Source organism: Papaver somniferum, chromosome 10 (assembly GCF_003573695.1).
Source record: "Papaver somniferum cultivar HN1 chromosome 10, ASM357369v1, whole genome shotgun sequence".
NCBI classification, from domain to species: Eukaryota; Viridiplantae; Streptophyta; class Magnoliopsida; order Ranunculales; family Papaveraceae; genus Papaver; species Papaver somniferum.
The window spans coordinates 10,122,299-10,144,086 of NC_039367.1; positions in this window are offsets into that span (position 1 = coordinate 10,122,299).

Sequence of the window (21,788 nt, forward strand, 5' to 3'; positions counted from 1 at the left end):
GTCTGAAATTGTTAATGCATCTTTTGCATTAGGTAAGACTATTCCTGAAAAGGACATTGTGATGAAAATTCTCAGATCGCTGCCATCTAGATACGATTCTAAGAAGTATGCCATCGTTGAGGGAAATAACCTAGATAATCTCTCCAGAAATACAATGGTTGGGAAGCTTAAGATCTTTGATCATGAGCATTCATCCAAATCTAAGGATGTTGCGTTCAAAACACTAAAGGACACTAAATTACTTGATAAAAGTAAAAAAGTGTATATCTCTGAAGACGATCACTCTGAGACTGATTCATCAGATGAAGATCTTGATAAATCGGTCTCGATCTCACAAGACAGTTTAGGGATCTTCTATTGAAGAGAAGTAAACGGTTTTCCAGAGATAAACCTAAAGCATCAGTCAAACCTCATAATCGTGTTCCTCCTAAAAACAAGGATATTGATGAAAATGATGACGAGGATATGCCCCAGTGCTTTAAGTGTAAAGGATTTGGTCATTTTGCAAACGAGTGTCCAAATCGGAAGAAATACACTGGGAACAAAGGTCTTGCTGCAACTCTTGATGAAATGTCTGACAACTATGATTCTAATGAAGACAAGAAATCAAGTGTTGCACTTCTTTGTGAAAATATTGATTTTGATAATTGTAGCATTACATACATAAATCTTGATGTTCTTTCAGAAGATAATCCAACTAATCTGGAAGATAAAGTTGACCCTTTGTTTGGAAACTATGTTTCAGGTTCCACTATGTGCCTAGCTGCATGCACATCTCAAAAGCCTGACTTTTATCCTAGATTGACGTGTTCCTATTGTTCTCTAATGGGTCACGAACTTTCAAGGTGTTACAAATACAAACACCAACGAAGGCACGTCAACAAACTTCAACGAAGAGAAAATCGATTAGCAAACAAGCTTAAACTTGCCCAGAAGACTGCTGAGGTATGTAGGATTTTATCTTCGTCTAAGAAGTTAGTTTCCAAAGACAAAACAAGACCATTAGAGAAGAAAATATGGTCGAGTCGTCTTGATAGACAGAGGTATGTGAATTCCTCTCAAGAGGAAAATGATGGATAAATTGTTGTTCGCCGCAACACAACTTGATTGTGTTGATTGGTAAATCCTATATCATGTGCCTGATCAAAAGAGACAAGATTATGTACCTTCCAGGCTTTAAGGGAAGTTTTTTTTTTGTTCTTTTCTTAGTTTTATGTCTATCAATAAAGGAGGGTTATTATCGACAATTATGTTCTTTGTAGAGTTGAGCTCAAGAATACTTGTTGAGTTTAAATTGTGATTTCCTCTCACAAACCCATACGTCTATGGATACTCCAAGCATGATGTCTTCTGACGGAAAAGATGTTAACATGATTGTTAAGCCATCAATTATGAAGGAAAAAAAGAGATCTCCATTGCCTCCTACCTTGAAAAGAAAAAGAAGGAATGTGAGGAAGCCAAGAGACGTTCCTTCAAATTCTCAGAAGTTTTCTGACGTTCTTGAAGTGATGAAGGATATGCGAAAGGAGATCAACAAATAAAATCTTTTGTGTATAAGACTCATGAGATTCAGAAGGCCCTGGTTCGACAACATCAGCCAAGAAGGTTTATTGATATAAACTCCTACCTTTATGAACCTTATGTTCCAATGGTTGTTGACACAAGGAGTTTGGTGACGATAAAGAATTCTTCAAAGGTCTTATTGCCTAGTAAATCTTCTATTTTCTCGTTTTGTTTAGAAGAATAACTAGGGTTTGGAACAGCCATGATTGTGATTATACATAGCTATGTCCAACATTTTCATCTTCATGTTTTTAGGTTTATTTAAATTCTAAAATTTTTTGGTAGATGATTTTTGCAGTATTAATCTTTATGGGTTTATATATTGCAATATTGTTATGGGATATGTGTGTTTACGTCCGATTGTCCCATACTTTATCAAAAGTAAAGTCGTTCATAAGTTGATATGCATGTATTGATAGAAGAATGAATTGACTTTTGACAAATACAAAAGTTAAGCCTATTATGTCAATTTTTGATGGAATATAGGTTAAAATCTTTTGTGTTCAAGGATTACGTCTATTGAATGTCATTGTGCAAATGGTGATGGAAAATAGAATGAGTCCTTGCTTATTCCACGGTATAAGGTCGATCTCCGATCCACAATTTTTGTCTACATACTGTGTTGTTCCATAAGGTGTCTTATGTTGAGCTTTATCGACTGAGTCATTGTTTTGACATAGTTGTTGCTCCAAATATTTTCTTATGTCGAGCATGAACATTTAAATTGATTACTTTTGTGGTTAATTTGATTGTGTATTCCGATTAGATTAATTATGGGTTCTCTTGTGATTAATCTAATTGAGTATTTTTTGAGTCTCCATAAGTTCACATATGTTGAGATTTTCCGATTAAATTAATCATAGGTTCTCTTTTGGTTAATTTATTTGAGTATCTTTTGGATTCAAATTCATATTCTTATGTGATTTGTTATGTCCAAACAAATCCTTCTTTTCTTTCGAAATTAAGGTCGCTCTTGTTGTTCTTTCGGGAATGATATTTTATGGGGGAGAATTCTTAATTGAACTTGCTTAATTGCCAAATCTTTGTGGGGAGTGCGCATGTGGAATATTATAGGGGTTATCTTGTATCTTTAAACTCCTTGATGAATGCATTTATCTTCGGCTTTATGATTGCATCTAAAGAACAAGTTTATATATGCTTTCTTTTAGTCATGAAATGTCTCTTTCGGAAATTTCATTAGGATCCCATTCTTGTACCTTTGCCAATTTTATTGACAAAAAGGGGGAGAATTAATATGTAGTTCACACTACAAATATATATGGTTTTCGGATCATTATGTAAGGGGGAGTGGTTTCCATGTGAGATGGAGTATTGACTAAGGGGGAGTGATACATATCACCATATTATTGTTGTTAAAGTTGTGATACAATTGAACTTTGATGCTGTGTAATGATACTATGACACTGTATGACAATGATTGAGAACTCTTGTTTTCTCATTGTGATGGTTACGGATCTTCAACAACGATGATGCTAAACTTATAACCTTTGGGATCATCGGAGTACTTGGAAGTGATGAAGATTTCGAGTAATATTGAAGATTAGGCAAGTGGAATAGGAGCTACAAAAGTTTATTTATATATTTTTTTTGTATTCCATATGTATTGATAGTTTTGTCATTAAAATTGACAAAGGGGGAGATTGTTAAAGCATTGCTCGGTCGAACTCGCATGCGTTGCTATCTCAAGCATGTTTGTCAATGTTAGTGATCAAAACTATAAGTCTTGATTTCTAGTCTACTATAGTAAGGTCTCGTACTAGGATAGAAAGTGTAGTTGAGCTCAATAACTCCACGGAAATCATCATACAAGACGAAGGACTACTCAAGGAACTGGTGGCTCTTCATTGACTAAAAGGTATGTGGAGACTTGAACTTATCTATCACTCAAAAGTCTATTTATCTCCTATCTTGAGACAAAAGTAGTTTTGCTATATAGACTTAGATTATACACATTTGGTATTTCGAGCCGAGTTTATCTCGCCTATCTATTTCTCGAAATATGTGTTGGTAAGCTTTCGCTTTAGCCAAGTTCATCTTTACCTAGTGACGAAAGTCATGTTATGTTTCAATCACTTTTAAAATTTCTCTGACGAAAAATGGTTTGTGAATAACAACTATATAACGTCCTCTGAGAATGTTTCAATGATTGAAATGAGAGTTTAGATTATATAACCATTGATGGATATAAGCATTGTTGTGGAAACACATATATGTATAAGTCCTATTCCTTGAACCAAAGTTTGTGAAATTTGTTGATCAAGAGAACCGGAAGTTTGCACAGTTTACAAACTCAGTCCGCGAACTCAGTCCATGAACTGGCGATAGTTCTCGACCGGAGAATATCTGCTGGAGTTTAAGAACTCACTCAACAAACTTAGTCTGCGAACTGACGATAGTTCTCGACCCGAGAATATATGCTGGAGTTTGAAAACTCTTTCCGAGAACTTAAGTCCGCGAACCCAGTCCGCGAACTTGAGTAGGTTATATCTAAAAACGATTGTTCTTGAACTCATCTTTATATTGACTAAGGAATGCTTTTGCAAACCATGGCTATAAAGTTCATGAACTGATTCGAGTGAATCAAATCGTTTTTGCTTCGATTGTGTCTTGTGAAGTTACATAAGATCTAAGAAATTGAACAACTCTCTAACTAGTTCATTTGAGTCATTTGAACTAGTTATGGTGAAGCAGAATATGGTTGATATGAAAGTGATCATATGGCTAACCATTTGGTTAACTATTATTAAACCAACTAATGTACAAGTTTGGTACGGTTACACAAACTTAGAAACGTGCATTTCATTTGTGTATAACAAGCTATGTTTTCGATCTAACGGTTGATAAATATTAGCTTGAATCTAATCAAGTTTTCATCTAACGGTGAATATTGAATGCTTTGTTACTAAGCTAACATTGATTGCAAATCCTGATTTCAAAGACTATATAAGGGAGAACTCTATCAAATGGGAAACCTAATCCCCACATATTCTGTGTGACACTAGTTGTGCTAAGCTAGAGTCGATTCTCCTTTAACCTCTGGTTTTCTTTTCTCAAACCGGGTTAACGACTTAAAGACTTCATTGGGATTGTGAAGCAAGACTGATACTACTTTATCGTAGTTGTGTGATCTAATCTTGCCGTTTCTATCGTACGAGTACAATTGTAAAAATTGGCTTGAGATTTCTATCTCCGATAGGCAAGATAAAAAGTAATCACAAACATCTTCTTCTCATCGTTTGTGATTCCACAATATCTTTTTTCGCTGCGTCGATTAAGACTATTGTGAGGTGATTGATAATACTAGGCTTTTCTTCGGGAATATAAGTCCGGATTATCAATTGGTTCATGTTCACCTTGATTTATCAAAATACGAAACAAAACTCGTAGGTATATTCGTGGGAGACGGATTTATCTATTACCATAGACTTTTCTGTGTGATACAGATTTGTTTATTAAAGTCTTCGACTTTAGGTCGTAGCAACTCTTAGTTGTGGGTGATATCAGATAAAGGAATCAAGTATGTAGTATCCTGCTGGGATCAGAGACGTACGAGCATAAATGTACCTTGGATCATTGTGAGATTTGTTGGGGTTCAACTACAGTCCAGACCGAAGTTAGTTTGGAGTAGGCTAGTGTCTGTAGCGACTTAATACAGTGTGTGTTCAATCTGGACTAGGTCCCGAGGTTTTTCTGCATTTGCGGTTTCCTCGTTAACAAAATTCTGGTGTCTGTGTTATTTCTTTTCCGCATTATATTTTGTTATATAATTGAAATATCATAGGTTGTGCGTCGATCAATCAATTAGAACATCCGACCTTTTGGTTTTTGAATTAAATTGATTGGCACTTGGATATTGGTCTTTGGTACCATCCAAGTTATCTCTCTAGTATTTGATAAAGACTCGCATATTTCTAATTGCTTGAGTATAGATCAAATCGATAGATTGAGATATTAACTCCTTTGATATACTTTTATCTAGATTGAGTCTGACTGTCTAGTTGATTCTCTAGAAAGTATATTGGAGTTAGTCCATACAGATTGCTAAGAGAAATATTGGGTGTGGTTGTTATACTCCTACTTTTTCAAAGGGGAGCCGATCCTAGTAAGAGGTGCAACACATCACAAAGAGGAATCAATCCTTGTATGAGGTGCAACAAGTTTTTTGCATAAAGGGAAACCGATCCTATGGACATGTGCAACACTGATAGACGCATTTATGTGTCTATTTTGTTCTCAATATTCTGTATTGTTAGACTCGATTAAGTACTTATTGTGTTATTTTGTGTTTTTGTAGATGTTTTTAGAGAAATAAGCCTTTGCGGCGAAATGAGCTCAAAAAATTGATGATTTACACCCCGGAGAAAAGTACTAAAGGCACCCCAGAAATGCACCGGAAGCGTCCCAGAAATGTACCGGAGGAACCCAGAAAAATTACTATTTCCACCCCAAAATTACTATTTCCACCCCAATTGCTAAAGGGACACCCGTACAGGATTAGGGGGAGGACACTTTTCTTCTCATAATTCAAATTTCATTTTTGGCGGGAAAATATATTCTCTCTCTGGCAGATTTTCAATCAACAAAATGAAGGTGTTGTGGTGCGATTCAATGGCTAAAAATTGGTAGGAAGATGTGATATAGCTTAAGGAATACAGTATGTGTGTCAGAATCGATCGAATTTGGATAGAATCGGATAAACAAGTCATCATCAGAGAACATGGCAGTCACGGGTTTGAGAGGATTTTTTGAGGGATTCGGACGTGTTATGATGATGCATGGAGGACTCTAGCACACTTTTGGACCGTGTAGAAGCTAAATAAGGGAGTATCAGAGGCTGTTTACGCGTGGAGAATCATTTCAGGGAAGAAAATATTCGGAAAATATTTTCTTTAAACACCGAGTAATGAAGATTATATGGAGTAATTGAGGGAGATTCAACGAGCTGTAGGTGTATAAATATGTTCCCTGGGAGTACTAGAGAGGCTGTCGAGAGTTGGGAGAAGAGAGGAGAGCCACAGACGCAGAAATCAAGAGTTGATCAAACTCTGCTGCTGCTGCTGCTGCTGATGAAGAACACCAAGAACACGAAGAACGGACTCGCAGTAGCAGTCGTTTATCAACAGTGGAAATGACTCAGTCCGTTGGTCGTAGGTGTGGGTCGTAGCATTTCAGCGACAACAGCACCTCAGCTTTGTCGTTCAATTTGGACGCCTTCTGTGGGTCGCAGAATTCTGTTTTAGAACATTTACTTATCTTTCTCTTTATTGTAAACATCAATTGAGCTTAATAAAATATTTTGAGAGGTTTTCCAACATGATGAGTTAATTCCCTCGTAACCAAGGCAATGGAGGAAGCTATTCACGCAACATAAATGGGTAACTATTTCATTTAATTATATAATTCACCTAATCGCTGCTTTTGCAGAGTTTTAAATTGTTTGAATGATTGTCTTAATTATTTGTTATTCAGTTTGATAGGTTATGCTTGGTTTAATCTCTTGATAATCTATGCTTAAGGTTTACAAATAATATTTGAGAATTTGTATGATTGATAGTGAATTAAAGATAAAAGAGGACTTAAGAATTGAATAGAGTTTTGAAATATTTATCATTCAATCTTGCGTAGTAGTGGAATCTAGTGTCTTGGTTACCTCTCGCCCAAAATTGTTAATATTTTGTATATATATTTTTATAAGTCTAAAAAAAATCCTTTACCTTCACAAGTCTTAGAGTTCGAACCTTTATTACTACAACCACGAAAAATCATTAATCATTTTGGCGCCGCCGACGCGGATTTGTGCTTAGGTAGATTTTTTTTTTTAGGTTTACTATTTTTTTTTAGAATTATTTGTTCCTTTTTACTTTGTCTTTTTGTCTTTGATTTACAGGTTCGAAGTGGAGCACTAAGGACTTGGAGAGGAAAAAGCTTAAAGCGAAAAGCGAAAAGAGAAGAAAAAAGGACAATTTTAGGATTTAATTTTTAAATTTTTTTTTTAGAGTGTGTGAGGAAAACTGTAATTTTTTTTATTTTGGACTTTCTTTTTTATTTGGACTTTATTCTGGACTTTGGACATTATTTTTAAAACCCTACGGAAGGGTTATAAATTAAAAAAAAAAAAAAATTAAATACAAACTGTTTGCAGGGAAGGACGACGATTACTATATCGTCTCGGCCCCTCGGGTTCGCACACGGCATAGGAGTCGTGGCCCGAGTCGACAACAACGGTTCATCGCCCGTCTGGTACGGGAGGTAAGTCCAATCGAAACACCCGCGAATCTCCTGCAAGCGGGTTACTGTCTGCCTTAAGGTGATAATTGTTTGAGGACGAACCGGACTGTTTTTATTTTCCTAGTAAAGGGCAAGGCCTGGCCTAAACAAGATAAGGGTTCGGATTTCATCACCGTTCTCTTCTTGCCCGCCTTAGGAAAACGAAACCGAACGCGAACCTAAGCTTTAAAATTTGGAATAGAACGAGACCGATAGGGTAACGAGCTTAATAGGAAACTCGTTCGAAAAATATTGGTTGCTCTTTAAGCACACTCCAAGGTTCATGATGGTTTCTGTGAGTTGAATGCGTGACTGCGCCGCCTTGCGATAGCGGTGAGGCCTTGGGTATCAAAGCTCCACTGAGCTTCCCTCGCCTCAATTCAACTTACTTTGACTCGGATTGATTCCAGAGGGGTTTGCTCAAATTGCAACGAATTCCCTTTCGAAAGATAGAAGCTGGTCTAGAAACAATCTAAGTGGAGCCATCATGCTTTTTGTTTGCTAGAAATATTTAGGTTTGTTTTGGTGGAGTCGAGTCGGCTTTGTTTGTGGTTGTGTAGAATTCCCTTGCAATTAAGAATGTCGAACTGGTATGATAGAAGCCAATACAATGAGTATCGACCTGAATTTGAATATGGACATCATCAGTTTTATGACCATGGTGGGAATAGTAGTTGGGAACGCCAACCTTTTCAAGGTTATGGTTCATACCATAGTGAGCCCAATTACTATCCACACACGAATTGGTCTTACGAGCAAGAAAATCAGGAATATTATAGTACTAGTCATGCGTTTTTGGAAAATTACTTAAAAACTAGTCCTGATTATGACATTTCTAAACCTGTTCAATCTCTAGAAGAAACCTACCAACAAATTCGAAAGGAGTATGAACGTGCAGTTAGTTCAAGAGAAGAGAGTACACAACGGTCTAAGATATTCAATGAGACTTGTGAAAGTATAAGTGTTACGCTCAGTGAAATTCAAGCACGTTTAGAGGAAGAAAATGATCAGTTAGCTAATGTTGCTCGAAATAATCTAATTTTCCAAAATAGTATTTCCAATTCTACCCTTGATATCAATAGTGAATATTTTCCCAATCTAAAGGATGAGGTTAGAATAAAAGACACTACTTATTTAGATAAGGTTCAATCATCTTTGTACTATTATGATGATGAGGATAGTAGTAATGAAGAATCTGAAATATGTAGGCATAGTGATCAGGAATCTATTAAACCAATTGAGCTTTATAATGATTATATTATTTCTAGTTCAAATCCAAATAATTTTTATGATTATTCACCTATTCAAAAGGACGAGGATTTGATTAGGGATACCACCGTTTTAGACGATGTAGTTTTTCCTTTTGATTACGAAGCCGATAGTGGTTTAGAGGAACGGGTTCATTTCGAAAATACTGTTTTAGAGTCTAGCGACTTAGAAACAATAGTCTTGGAAGAAGAAGATAGACCCGTAGAGATGAGTAAAGATGCACTACCTGATAATAAATTAGAAGAATCAATTGACCAATTTCAAGAATCTAATGATCCAGAAATTAGGAGATTGTAACTAGTCTATCTAGAGACACTAAAAACTATAAGTTTTGGGGTGATTATCACCTTCATAGTGCCTTACCTTTAACTCTCAGAAAGTTCCTTCACTTAGGACTTGATATCTCCGCCTCGACAATTTTACAAGATTACCTTCATACTCGTTTTCCCGAACCTAATGATGTCCATGAAGGAGTTCAGTTATTAGAAACCCATCCTCTGGTTGATGTGGTTTGCCCAGGCTATGATACCCAGATTGACTTTGTTTTCCCACCAAATAGTTTTCTTCCAACTGTGGGAACGTTTCAAATGAGTCGAATATTAAGTTCTGAGACTAAGCCTAAGTACTTTAGGTTAATAGAATCGACACATTTTCCTAAGAATGACCACTACTCTCACTGTGGTCAACTATGTAAGTCATATCTGATTGACTTAGAGGATCCGCAATTATTTAGGTTATTACTTCGTGATTCTAAGTTCGTATTTGAGTTTTTACAGACTCTAAGACCTAATAATTTGGATCCAACCTATGAAGAAACGCAGCCAATGAAAATATTCTATTTAGACCCTTTCATAGAACCTGAACTTGAACCACAATTAGCGATAGTTATCAGGAAACTAGGTAAGGGCATGCTAGTGTTGTTCATTTCGTTGGTTCACTGTAGTTTCCTTTTGTCAGCTCTTTTTGGTTTTAAAGACCCACAGTTATTCCGGCTACTGTTATACGGTTCGAGTTGACTAAACCTTTCCTACGTCTGGCTGAAGACTTTAAACTTAGCACTTCTTGGGAGGTAACCCAATATTCTTGCGACACGGTAATATCCTTCCTTATCTCTTTTTGCTTCAAATGGTAACAGTTTCTCCTTGCTCATGCTTTTAGTTTCATCTTTAGAACATTGAGGACAATGTTAGATTTAAGTTTGGGGGTATGGGAGAAACTTTTTAGTTGCATAATAAATAAACTCCAGAGCCTAGAAATTTACGCCTATTAAGGATAGCACTAACCAATCTAAGTGGATGGAAACATTTTTGTTTTAGGAGTTGAGGAACCAATCTGACTAGATGGAAACATCTATAGAGTCTATTCATAAAATCACAGAGCTCAGGTGTTAGAAATAACATGATAGTTTCGCCATATCTTGTCGAGTCCTTTTCACTTTCTATTTTTAGTTTTCTTTTGTTTCAAGTGATTTGGTGGGGCACACGATTCAAGTTGTTACCTTTGCTAGGGTGAAATAGAGTGACTGAGTTACCTTTTCCAAAAAAAAAAAAGAAAAAAGACCGGACCAGTTAGACCAATCGGAATAAGTATTAACACTTGGATAGCAATATGCGTGTGTTCTCCCTGTTTCCGTCGCCTAAGCAAGCGTGGAATGCAGGACCCGTGGGAACTATCGTGTAATCTGCTGACAAGAAGCATGCGCTTGGATCCAAAAGATCTATTCATGCCGTTAAGTTAAAAAAAAAAAATGGTTATTGTTATGTGTAGTCAACTGCTGGTTCCCTTGTATTTGCCAGTTTGTTGATCTAAATTTAAGTTATTGACCACTGGTTCCCTTGTATATGCCAGTGTGTTAATATTAGTCAGACCGGTATCTCAGTCATTTAGGTTAGGTTCATCTTGGCAGAGGCCTTCAGACAGATATGGGAAACACCGTTCACTTTTCAACCATCTACATTTTTCTTTTTCCATCTTCTTAATCTTTTCATGTGATTAGTCTGACTCCGAGTATGATGTCCATCGTGAAACTATCTTAGTAGAGCTCTATCACTTATATGAATTTTAGTATGCTTGAGTGCAAACTCGTGTACACCAATTGGAATTTCGCATCAGGGTTCTTCCTCTTAGAGTCAATAATTGTATGCCAACCAAGGAGGTTCTTTAGTGCTTTCCAAGGTTCTGCGTAGATAGCTAGGGTCTGGAGTATTGGTTTTTGTGGGTACACCTCTGATAAACCCACCCGAGATTAACTCGGTCACTTTTCAAGAATAAATTTTGCTCGAGGACTAGCAAATAATAAGTTTGGGGGTATTTGATAGACGCATTTATGTGTCTATTTTGTTCTCAATATTCTGTATTGTTAGACTCGATTAAGTACTTATTGTGTTATTTTGTGTTTTTGTAGATGTTTTTAGAGAAATAAGCCTTTGCGGCGAAATGAGCTCAAAAAAGTGATGATTTACACCCCGGAGAAAAGTACTAAAGGCACCCCAGAAATGCACCGGAAGCGTCCCAGAAATGTACCGGAGGAACCCTGAAAAATTACTATTTCCACCCCAAAATTACTATTTCCACCCCAATTGCTAAAGGGACACCCGTACAGGATTAGGGGGAGGACACTTTTCTTCTCATAATTCAAATTTCATTTTTGGCGGGAAAATATATTCTCTCTCTGGCAGATTTTCAATCAACAAAATGAAGGTGTTGTGGTGCGATTCAATGGCTAAAAATTGGTAGGAAGATGTGATATAGCTTAAGGAATACAGTATGTGTGTCAGAATCGATCGAATTTGGCTAGAATCGGCTAAACAAGTCATCATCAGAGAACATGGCAGTCACGGGTTTGAGAGGATTTTTTGAGGGATTCGGACGTGTTATGATGATGCATGGAGGACTCTAGCACACTTTTGGACCGTGTAGAAGCTAAATAAGGGAGTATCAGAGGCTGTTTACGCGTGGAGAATCATTTCAGGGAAGAAAATATTCGGAAAATATTTTCTTTAAACACCGAGTAATGAAGATTATATGGAGTAATTGAGGGAGATTCAACGAGATGTAGGTGTATAAATATGTTCCCTGGGAGTACTAGAGAGGCTGTCGAGAGTTGGGAGAAGAGAGGAGAGCCACAGACGCAGAAATCAAGAGTTGATCAAACTCTGCTGCTGCTGCTGCTGCTGCTGATGAAGAACACCAAGACCACGAAGAACGGACTCGCAGTAGCAGTCGTTTATCAACAGTGGAAATGACTCACGTCCGTTGGTCGTAGGTGTGGGTCGTAGCATTTCAGCGACAACAGCACCTCAGCTTTGTCGTTCATTTTGGACGCCTTCTGTGGGTCGCAGAATTCTGTTTTAGAACATTTACTTATCTTTCTCTTTATTGTAAACATCAATTGAGCTTAATAAAATATTTTGAGAGGTTTTCCAACATGATGAGTTAATTCCCTCGTAACCAAGGCAATGGAGGAAGCTATTCACGCAACATAAATGGGTAACTATTTCATTTAATTATATAATTCACCTAATCGCTGCTTTTGCAGAGTTTTAAATTGTTTGAATGATTGTCTTAATTATTTGTTATTCAGTTTGATAGGTTATGCTTGGTTTAATCTCTTGATAATCTATGCTTAAGGTTTACAAATAATATTTGAGAATTTGTATGATTGATAGTGAATTAAAGATAAAAGAGGACTTAAGAATTGAATAGAGTTTTGAAATATTTATCATTCAATCTTGCGTAGTAGTGGAATCTAGTGTCTTGGTTACCTCTCGCCCAAAATTGTTAATATTTTGTATATATATTTTTATAAGTCTAAAAAAAATCCTTTACCTTCACAAGTCTTAGAGTTCGAACCTTTATTACTACAACCACGAAAAATCATTAATCATTTTGGCGCCGCCGACGCGGATTTGTGCTTAGGTAGATTTTTTTTTTTTAGGTTTACTATTTTTTTTTAGAATTATTTGTTCCTTTTTACTTTGTCTTTTTGTCTTTGATTTACAGGTTCGAAGTGGAGCACTAAGGACTTGGAGAGGAAAAAACTTAAAGCGAAAAGCGAAAAGAGAAGAAAAAAGGACAATTTTAGGATTTAATTTTTAAATTTTTTTTTTAGAGTGTGTGAGGAAAACTGTAATTTTTTTTATTTTGGACTTTCTTTTTTATTTGGACTTTATTCTGGACTTTGGACATTATTTTTAAAACCCTACGGAAGGGTTATAAATTAAAAAAAAAAAAAAATTAAATACAAACTGTTTGCAGGGAAGGACGACGATTACTATATCGTCTCGGCCCCTCGGGTTCGCACACGGCATAGGAGTCGTGGCCCGAGTCGACGACAACGGTTCATCGCCCGTCTGGTACGGGAGGTAAGTCCAATCGAAACACCCGCGAATCTCCTGCAAGCGGGTTACTGTCTGCCTTAAGGTGATAATTGTTTGAGGACGAACCGGACTGTTTTTATTTTCCTAGTAAAGGGCAAGGCCTGGCCTAAACAAGATAAGGGTTCGGATTTCATCACCGTTCTCTTCTTGCCCGCCTTAGGAAAACGAAACCGAACGCGAACCTAAGCTTTAAAATTTGGAATAGAACGAGACCGATAGGGTAACGAGCTTAATAGGAAACTCGTTCGAAAAATATTGGTTTCTCTTTAAGCACACTCCAAAGTTCATGATGGTTTCTGTGAGTTGAATGCGTGACTGCGCCGCCTTGCGATAGCGGTGAGGCCTTGGGTATCAAAGCTCCACTGAGCTTCCCTCGCCTCAATTCAACTTACTTTGACTCGGATTGATTCCAGAGGGGTTTGCTCAAATTGCAACGAATTCCCTTTCGAAAGATAGAAGCTGGTCTAGAAACAATCTAAGTGGAGCCATCATGCTTTTTGTTTGCTAGAAATCTTTAGGTTTGTTTTGGTGGAGTCGAGTCGGCCTTGTTTGTGATTGTGTAGAATTCCCTTGCAATTAAGAATGTCGAACTGGTATGATAGAAGCCAATACAATGAGTATCGACCTGAATTTGAATATGGACATCATCAGTTTTATGACCATGGTGGGAATAGTAGTTGGGAACGCCAACCTTTTCAGGGTTATGGTTCATACCATATTGAGCCCAATTACTATCCACACACGAATTGGTCTTACGAGCAAGAAAATCAGGAATATTATAGTACTAGTCATGCGTTTTTGGAAAATTACTTAAAAACTAGTCCTGATTATGACATTTCTAAACCTGTTCAATCTCTAGAAGAAACCTACCAACAAATTCGAAAGGAGTATGAACGTGCAGTTAGTTCAAGAGAAGAGAGTACACAACGGTCTAAGATATTCAATGAGACTTGTGAAAGTATAAGTGTTACGCTCAGTGAAATTCAAGCACGTTTAGAGGAAGAAAATGATCAGTTAGCTAATGTTGCTCGAAATAATCTAATTTTCCAAAATAGTATTTCCAATTCTACCCTTGATATCAATAGTGAATATTTGCCCAATCTAAAGGATGAGGTTAGAATAAAAGACACTACTTATTTAGATAAGGTTCAATCATCTTTGTACTATTATGATGATGAGGATAGTAGTAATGAAGAATCTGAAATATGTAGGCATAGTGATCAGGAATCTATTAAACCAATTGAGCTTTATAATGATTATATTATTTCTAGTTCAAATCCAAATAATTTTTATGATTATTCACCTATTCAAAAGGACGAGGATTTGATTAGGGATACCACCGTTTTAGACGATGTAGTTTTTCCTTTTGATTACGAAGCCGATAGTGGTTTAGAGGAACGGGTTCATTTCGAAAATACTGTTTTAGAGTCTAGCGACTTAGAAACAATAGTCTTGGAAGAAGAAGATAGACCCGTAGAGATGAGTAAAGATGCACTACCTGATAATAAATTAGAAGAATCAATTGACCAATTTCAAGAATCTAATGATCCAGAAATTAGGAGATTGTAACTAGTCTATCTAGAGACACTAAAAACTATAAGTTTTGGGGTGATTATCACCTTCATAGTGCCTTACCTTTAACTCTCAGAAAGTTCCTTCACTTAGGACTTGATATCTCCGCCTCGACAATTTTACAAGATTACCTTCATACTCGTTTTCCCGAACCTAATGATGTCCATGAAGGAGTTCAGTTATTAGAAACCCATCCTCTGGTTGATGTGGTTTGCCCAGGCTATGATACCCAGATTGACTTTGTTTTCCCACCAAATAGTTTTCTTCCAACTGTGGGAACGTTTCAAATGAGTCGAATATTAAGTTCTGAGACTAAGCCTAAGTACTTTAGGTTAATAGAATCGACACATTTTCCTAAGAATGACCACTACTCTCACTGTGGTCAACTATGTAAGTCATATCTGATTGACTTAGAGGATCCGCAATTATTTAGGTTATTACTTCGTGATTCTAAGTTCGTATTTGAGTTTTTACAGACTCTAAGACCTAATAATTTGGATCCAACCTATGAAGAAACGCAGCCAATGAAAATATTCTATTTAGACCCTTTCATAGAACCTGAACTTGAACCACAATTAGCGATAGTTATCAGGAAACTAGGTAAGGGCATGCTAGTGTTGTTCATTTCGTTGGTTCACTGTAGTTTCCTTTTGTCAGCTCTTTTTGGTTTTAAAGACCCACAGTTATTCCGGCTACTGTTATACGGTTCGAGTTGACTAAACCTTTCCTACGTCTGGCTGAAGACTTTAAACTTAGCACTTCTTGGGAGGTAACCCAATATTCTTGCGACACGGTAATATCCTTCCTTATCTCTTTTTGCTTCAAATGGTAACAGTTTCTCCTTGCTCATGCTTTTAGTTTCATCTTTAGAACATTGAGGACAATGTTAGATTTAAGTTTGGGGGTATGGGAGAAACTTTTTAGTTGCATAATAAATAAACTCCAGAGCCTAGAAATTTACGCCTATTAAGGATAGCACTAACCAATCTAAGTGGATGGAAACATTTTTGTTTTAGGAGTTGAGGAACCAATCTGACTAGATGGAAACATCTATAGAGTCTATTCATAAAATCACAGAGCTCAGGTGTTAGAAATAACATGATAGTTTCGCCATATCTTGTCGAGTCCTTTTCACTTTCTATTTTTAGTTTTCTTTTGTTTCAAGTGATTTGGTGGGGCACACGATTCAAGTTGTTACCTTTGCTAGGGTGAAATAGAGTGACTGAGTTACCTTTTCCAAAAAAAAAAAAGAAAAAAGACCGGACCAGTTAGACCAATCGGAATAAGTATTAACACTTGGATAGCAATATGCGTGTGTTCTCCCTGTTTCCGTCGCCTAAGCAAGCGTGGAATGCAGGACCCGTGGGAACTATCGTGTAATCTGCTGACAAGAAGCATGCGCTTGGATCAAAAAGATCTATTCATGTCGTTAAGTTAAAAAAAAAAAAAAATGGTTATGTGTAGTCAACTGCTGGTTCCCTTGTATTTGCCAGTTTGTTGATCTAGATTTAAGTAATTGACCACTGGTTCCCTTGTATATGCCAGTGTGTTAATATTAGTCAGACCGGTATCTCAGTCATTTAGGTTAGGTTCATCTTGGCAGAGGCCTTCAGACAGATATGGGAAACACCGTTCACTTTTCAACCATCTACATTTTTCTTTTTCCATCTTCTTAATCTTTTCATGTGATTAGTCTGACTCCGAGTATGATGTCCATCGTGAAACTATCGTAGTAGAGCTCTGTCACTTATATGAATTTTAGTATGCTTGAGTGCAAACTCGTGTACAACAATTGGAATTTCGCATCAGGGTTCTTCCTCTTAGAGTCAATAATTGTATGCCAACCAAGGAGGTTCTTTAGTGCTTTCCAAGGTTCTGCGTAGATAGCTATGGTCTGGAGTATTGGTTTTTGTGGGTACACCTCTGATAAACCCACCCGAGATTAACTCGGTCACTTTTCAAGAATAAATTTTGCTCGAGGACTAGCAAATAATAAGTTTGGGGGTATTTGATAGACGCATTTATGTGTCTATTTTGTTCTCAATATTCTGTATTGTTAGACTCGATTAAGTACTTATTGTGTTATTTTGTGTTTTTGTAGATGTTTTTAGAGAAATAAGCCTTTGCGGCGATATGAGCTCAAAAAAGTGATGATTTACACCCCGGAGAAAAGTACTAAAGGCACCCCAGAAATGCACCGGAAGCGTCCCAGAAATGTACCGGAGGAACCCAGAAAAATTACTATTTCCACCCCAAAATTACTATTTCCACCCCAATTGCTAAAGGGACAACCGTACAGGATTAGGGGGAGGACACTTTTCTTCTCATAATTCAAATTTCATTTTTGGCGGGAAAATATATTCTCTCTCTGGCAGATTTTCAATCAACAAAATGAAGGTGTTGTGGTGCGATTCAATGGCTAAAAATTGGTAGGAAGATGTGATATAGCTTAAGGAATACAGTATGTGTGTCAGACTCGATCGAATTTGGCTAGAATCGGCTAAACAAGTCATCATCAGAGAACATGGCAGTCACGGGTTTGAGAGGATTTTTTGAGGGATTCGGACGTGTTATGATGATGCATGGAGGACTCTAGCACACTTTTGGACCGTGTAGAAGCTAAATAAGGGAGTATCAGAGGCTGTTTACGCGTGGAGAATCATTTCAGGGAAGAAAATATTCGGAAAATATTTTCTTTAAACACCGAGTAATGAAGATTATATGGAGTAATTGAGGGAGATTCAACGAGCTGTAGGTGTATAAATATGTTCCCTGGGAGTACTAGAGAGGCTGTCGAGAGTTGGGAGAAGAGAGGAGAGCCACAGACGCAGAAATCAAGAGTTGATCAAACTCTGCTGCTGCTGCTGCTGCTGCTGATGAAGAACACCAAGAACACGAAGAACGGACTCGCAGTAGCAGTCGTTTATCAACAGTGGAAATGACTCAGTCCGTTGGTCGTAGGTGTGGGTCGTAGCGTTTCAGCGACAACAGCACCTCAGCTTTGTCGTTCAATTTGGACGCCTTCTGTGGGTCGCAGAATTCTGTTTTAGAACATTTACTTATCTTTATCTTTATTGTAAACATCAATTGAGCTTAATAAAATATTTTGAGAGGTTTTCCAACATGATGAGTTAATTCCCTCGTAACCAAGGCAATGGAGGAAGCTATTCACGCAACATAAATGGGTAACTATTTCATTTAATTATATAATTCACCTAATCGCTGCTTTTGCAGAGTTTTAAATTGTTTGAATGATTGTCTTAATTATTTGTTATTCAGTTTGATAGGTTATGCTTGGTTTAATCTCTTGATAATCTATGCTTAAGGTTTACAAATAATATTTGAGAATTTGTATGATTGATAGTGAATTAAAGATAAAAGAGGACTTAAGAATTGAATAGAGTTTTGAAATATTTATCATTCAATCTTGCGTAGTAGTGGAATCTAGTGTCTTGGTTACCTCTCGCCCAAAATTGTTAATATTTTGTATATATATTTTTATAAGTCTAAAAAAAATCCTTTACCTTCACAAGTCTTAGAGTTCGAACCTTTATTACTACAACCACGAAAAATCATTAATCATTTTGGCGCCGCCGACGCGGATTTGTGCTTAGGTAGATTTTTTTTTTTAGGTTTACTATTTTTTTTTAGAATTATTTGTTCCTTTTTACTTTGTCTTTTTGTCTTTGATTTACAGGTTCGAAGTGGAGCACTAAGGACTTGGAGAGGAAAAAGCTTAAAGCGAAAAGCGAAAAGAGAAGAAAAAAGGACAATTTTAGGATTTAATTTTTAAATTTTTTTTTTAGAGTGTGTGAGGAAAACTGTAATTTTTTTTATTTTGGACTTTCTTTTTTATTTGGACTTTATTCTGGACTTTGGACATTATTTTTAAAACCCTACGGAAGGGTTATAAATTAAAAAAAAAAAAAAATTAAATACAAACTGTTTGCAGGGAAGGACGACGATTACTATATCGTCTCGGCCCCTCGGGTTCGCACACGGCATAGGAGTCGTGGCCCGAGTCGACGACAACGGTTCATCGCCCGTCTGGTACGGGAGGTAAGTCCAATCGAAACACCCGCGAATCTCCTGCAAGCGGGTTACTGTCTGCCTTAAGGTGATAATTGTTTGAGGACGAACCAGACTGTCTTTATTTTCCTAGTAAAGGGCAAGGCCTGGCCTAAACAAGATAAGGGTTCGGATTTCATCACCGTTCCCTTCTTGCCCGCCTTAGGAAAATGAAACCTAACGCGAACCCAAGCTTAAAATTTGGAATAGAACGAGACCGATAGGGTAACGAGCTTAATAGGAAACTCGTTCGAAAAATATTGGTTGTTCTTTAAGCACACTCCAAAGTTCATGATGGTTTCTGTGAGTTGAATGCGTGACTGCGCCGCCTTGTGATAGCGGTGAGGCCTTGGGTATCAAAGCTCCACTGAGCTTCCCTCGCCTCAATTCAACTTACTTTGACTCGGATTGATTCCAAAGGGGTTTGCTCAAACTGCAACGAATTCCCTTTCGAAAGATAGAAGCTGGTCTAGAAACAATCTAAGTGGAGCCATCATGCTTTTTGTTTGCTAGAAATCTTTAGGTTTGTTTTGGTGGAGTCGAGTCGGCCTTGTTTGTGGTTGTGTAGAATTCCCTTGCAATTAAGAATGTCGAACTGGTATGATAGAAGCCAATACAATGAGTATCGACCTGAATTTGAATATGGACATCATCAGTTTTATGACCATGGTGGGAATAGTAGTTGGGAACGCCAACCTTTTCAAGGTTATGGTTCATACCATAGTGAGCCCAATTACTATCCACACACAAATTGGTCTTACGAGCAAGAAAATCAGGAATATTATAGTACTAGTCATGCGTTTTTGGAAAATTACTTAAAAACTAGTCCTGATTATGACATTTCTAAACCTGTTCAATCTCTAGAAGAAACCTACCAACAAATTCGAAGGGAGTATGAACGTGCAGTTAGTTCAAGAGAAGAGAGTACACAACGGTCTAAGATATTCAATGAGACTTGTGAAAGTATAAGTGTTACGCTCAGTGAGATTCAAGCACGTTTAGAGGAAGAAAATGAACAGTTAGCTAATGCTGCTCGAAATAATCTAATTTTCCAAAATAGTGTTTCCAATTCTACCCTTGATATCAATAGTGAATATTTTCCCAATCTAGAGGACGAGGTTAGAATAAAAGACACTACTTATTTAGATAAGGTTCAATCATCTTTGTACTATTATGATGATGAGGATAGTAGTAATGAAGAATCTGAAATATGTAGGCATAGTGATCAGGAATCTATTAATCCAATTGAGCTTTATAATGATTATATTATTTCTAGTTCAAATCCAAATAATTTTTATGATTATTCACCTATTCAAAAGGACGAGGATTTGATTAGGGATACCACCGTTTTAGACGATGTAGTTTTTCCTTTTGATTACGAAGCCGATAGTGGTTTAGAGGAACGGGTTTATTTCGAAAATGCTGTTTTAGAGTCTAGCGACTTAGAAACAATAGTATTAGATGAAGAAGATATACCCGTAGAGATGAGTAAAGATACACTACCTGATAATAACTTAGAAGAATCTCTTGAATATTTTAAGGACTCTGAAGATACGGAAATTCAAGAAATAATTAGAGGTCTATCTAGAGACAATGAAAACTCTAAGTTTGGGGGTGATTATCACTTCCCTAGTGCCTTACCTTTAACTCTCAGAAAGTCCCCACACTTAGGACTTGATATTTGTGCCTCGACCATTTTACAAGATTACCTTCATACTCGTTTTCCCGAGCCTAATGATGTCCATGAAGGAGTTCAGTTATTAGAAACCCATCCTCTGGTTGATGTGGTTTTCCCAGGCTATGATACCCAGATTGACTTTGTTTTCCCACCAAATAGTTTTCTTCCAACTGTGGGAACGTTTCAAATGAGTCGAATATTAAGTTCTGAGACTAAGCCTAAGTACTTTAGGTTAATGGAATCGACACATTTTCCTAAGAATGACCACTACTCTCACTGTGGTCAACTATGTAAGTCATATCTGATTGACTTAGAGGATCCGCAATTATTTAGGTTATTACTTCGTGATTCTAAGTTCGTATTTGAGTTTTTACAGACTCTAAGACCTAGTGATTCGGATCCCATCTATGAAGAAACGCAGCCAATGAAAATATTCTATCAAGATCCTTTCATAGAACCTGAACCTGAACCACAATGGGACATAGGTATCTTCATCAGGAAACTAGATAAGGGTATGCAGTACATGTTCACTTTCTTGGGTTATTGTAGTTTCCTTTGGTCAGCTCTATTTAGTTTTGAAGATCCACAGTTATTTCGACTGTTACTTTATGGTTCGAGTTGACTAATCCTTTCCTAAGTCTGGCTGAAGACTTTAAACTTAGCACTTCTTGGGAGGTAACCCAATCTCACGCAACACGGTAATATCCTTCCTTAACTCTTTTACTTCAAATAGTAACCGTTTCTCCTTGTTCATGTTTTTAATTTTATCTTTAGAACATTGAGGACAATGTTAGATTTAAGTTTGGGGGTATTGGGAGAAACTTTTTAGTTGCGCAATAAATAAACTCCAGAGCCTAGAAATTTATGCGTATTTAGGATAGCACTAACCAATCTAAGTGGATGGAAACATTTTTGTTTTAGGAGTTGAGGAACCAATCTGACTAGATGGAAACATCTATAGAGTCTATTCA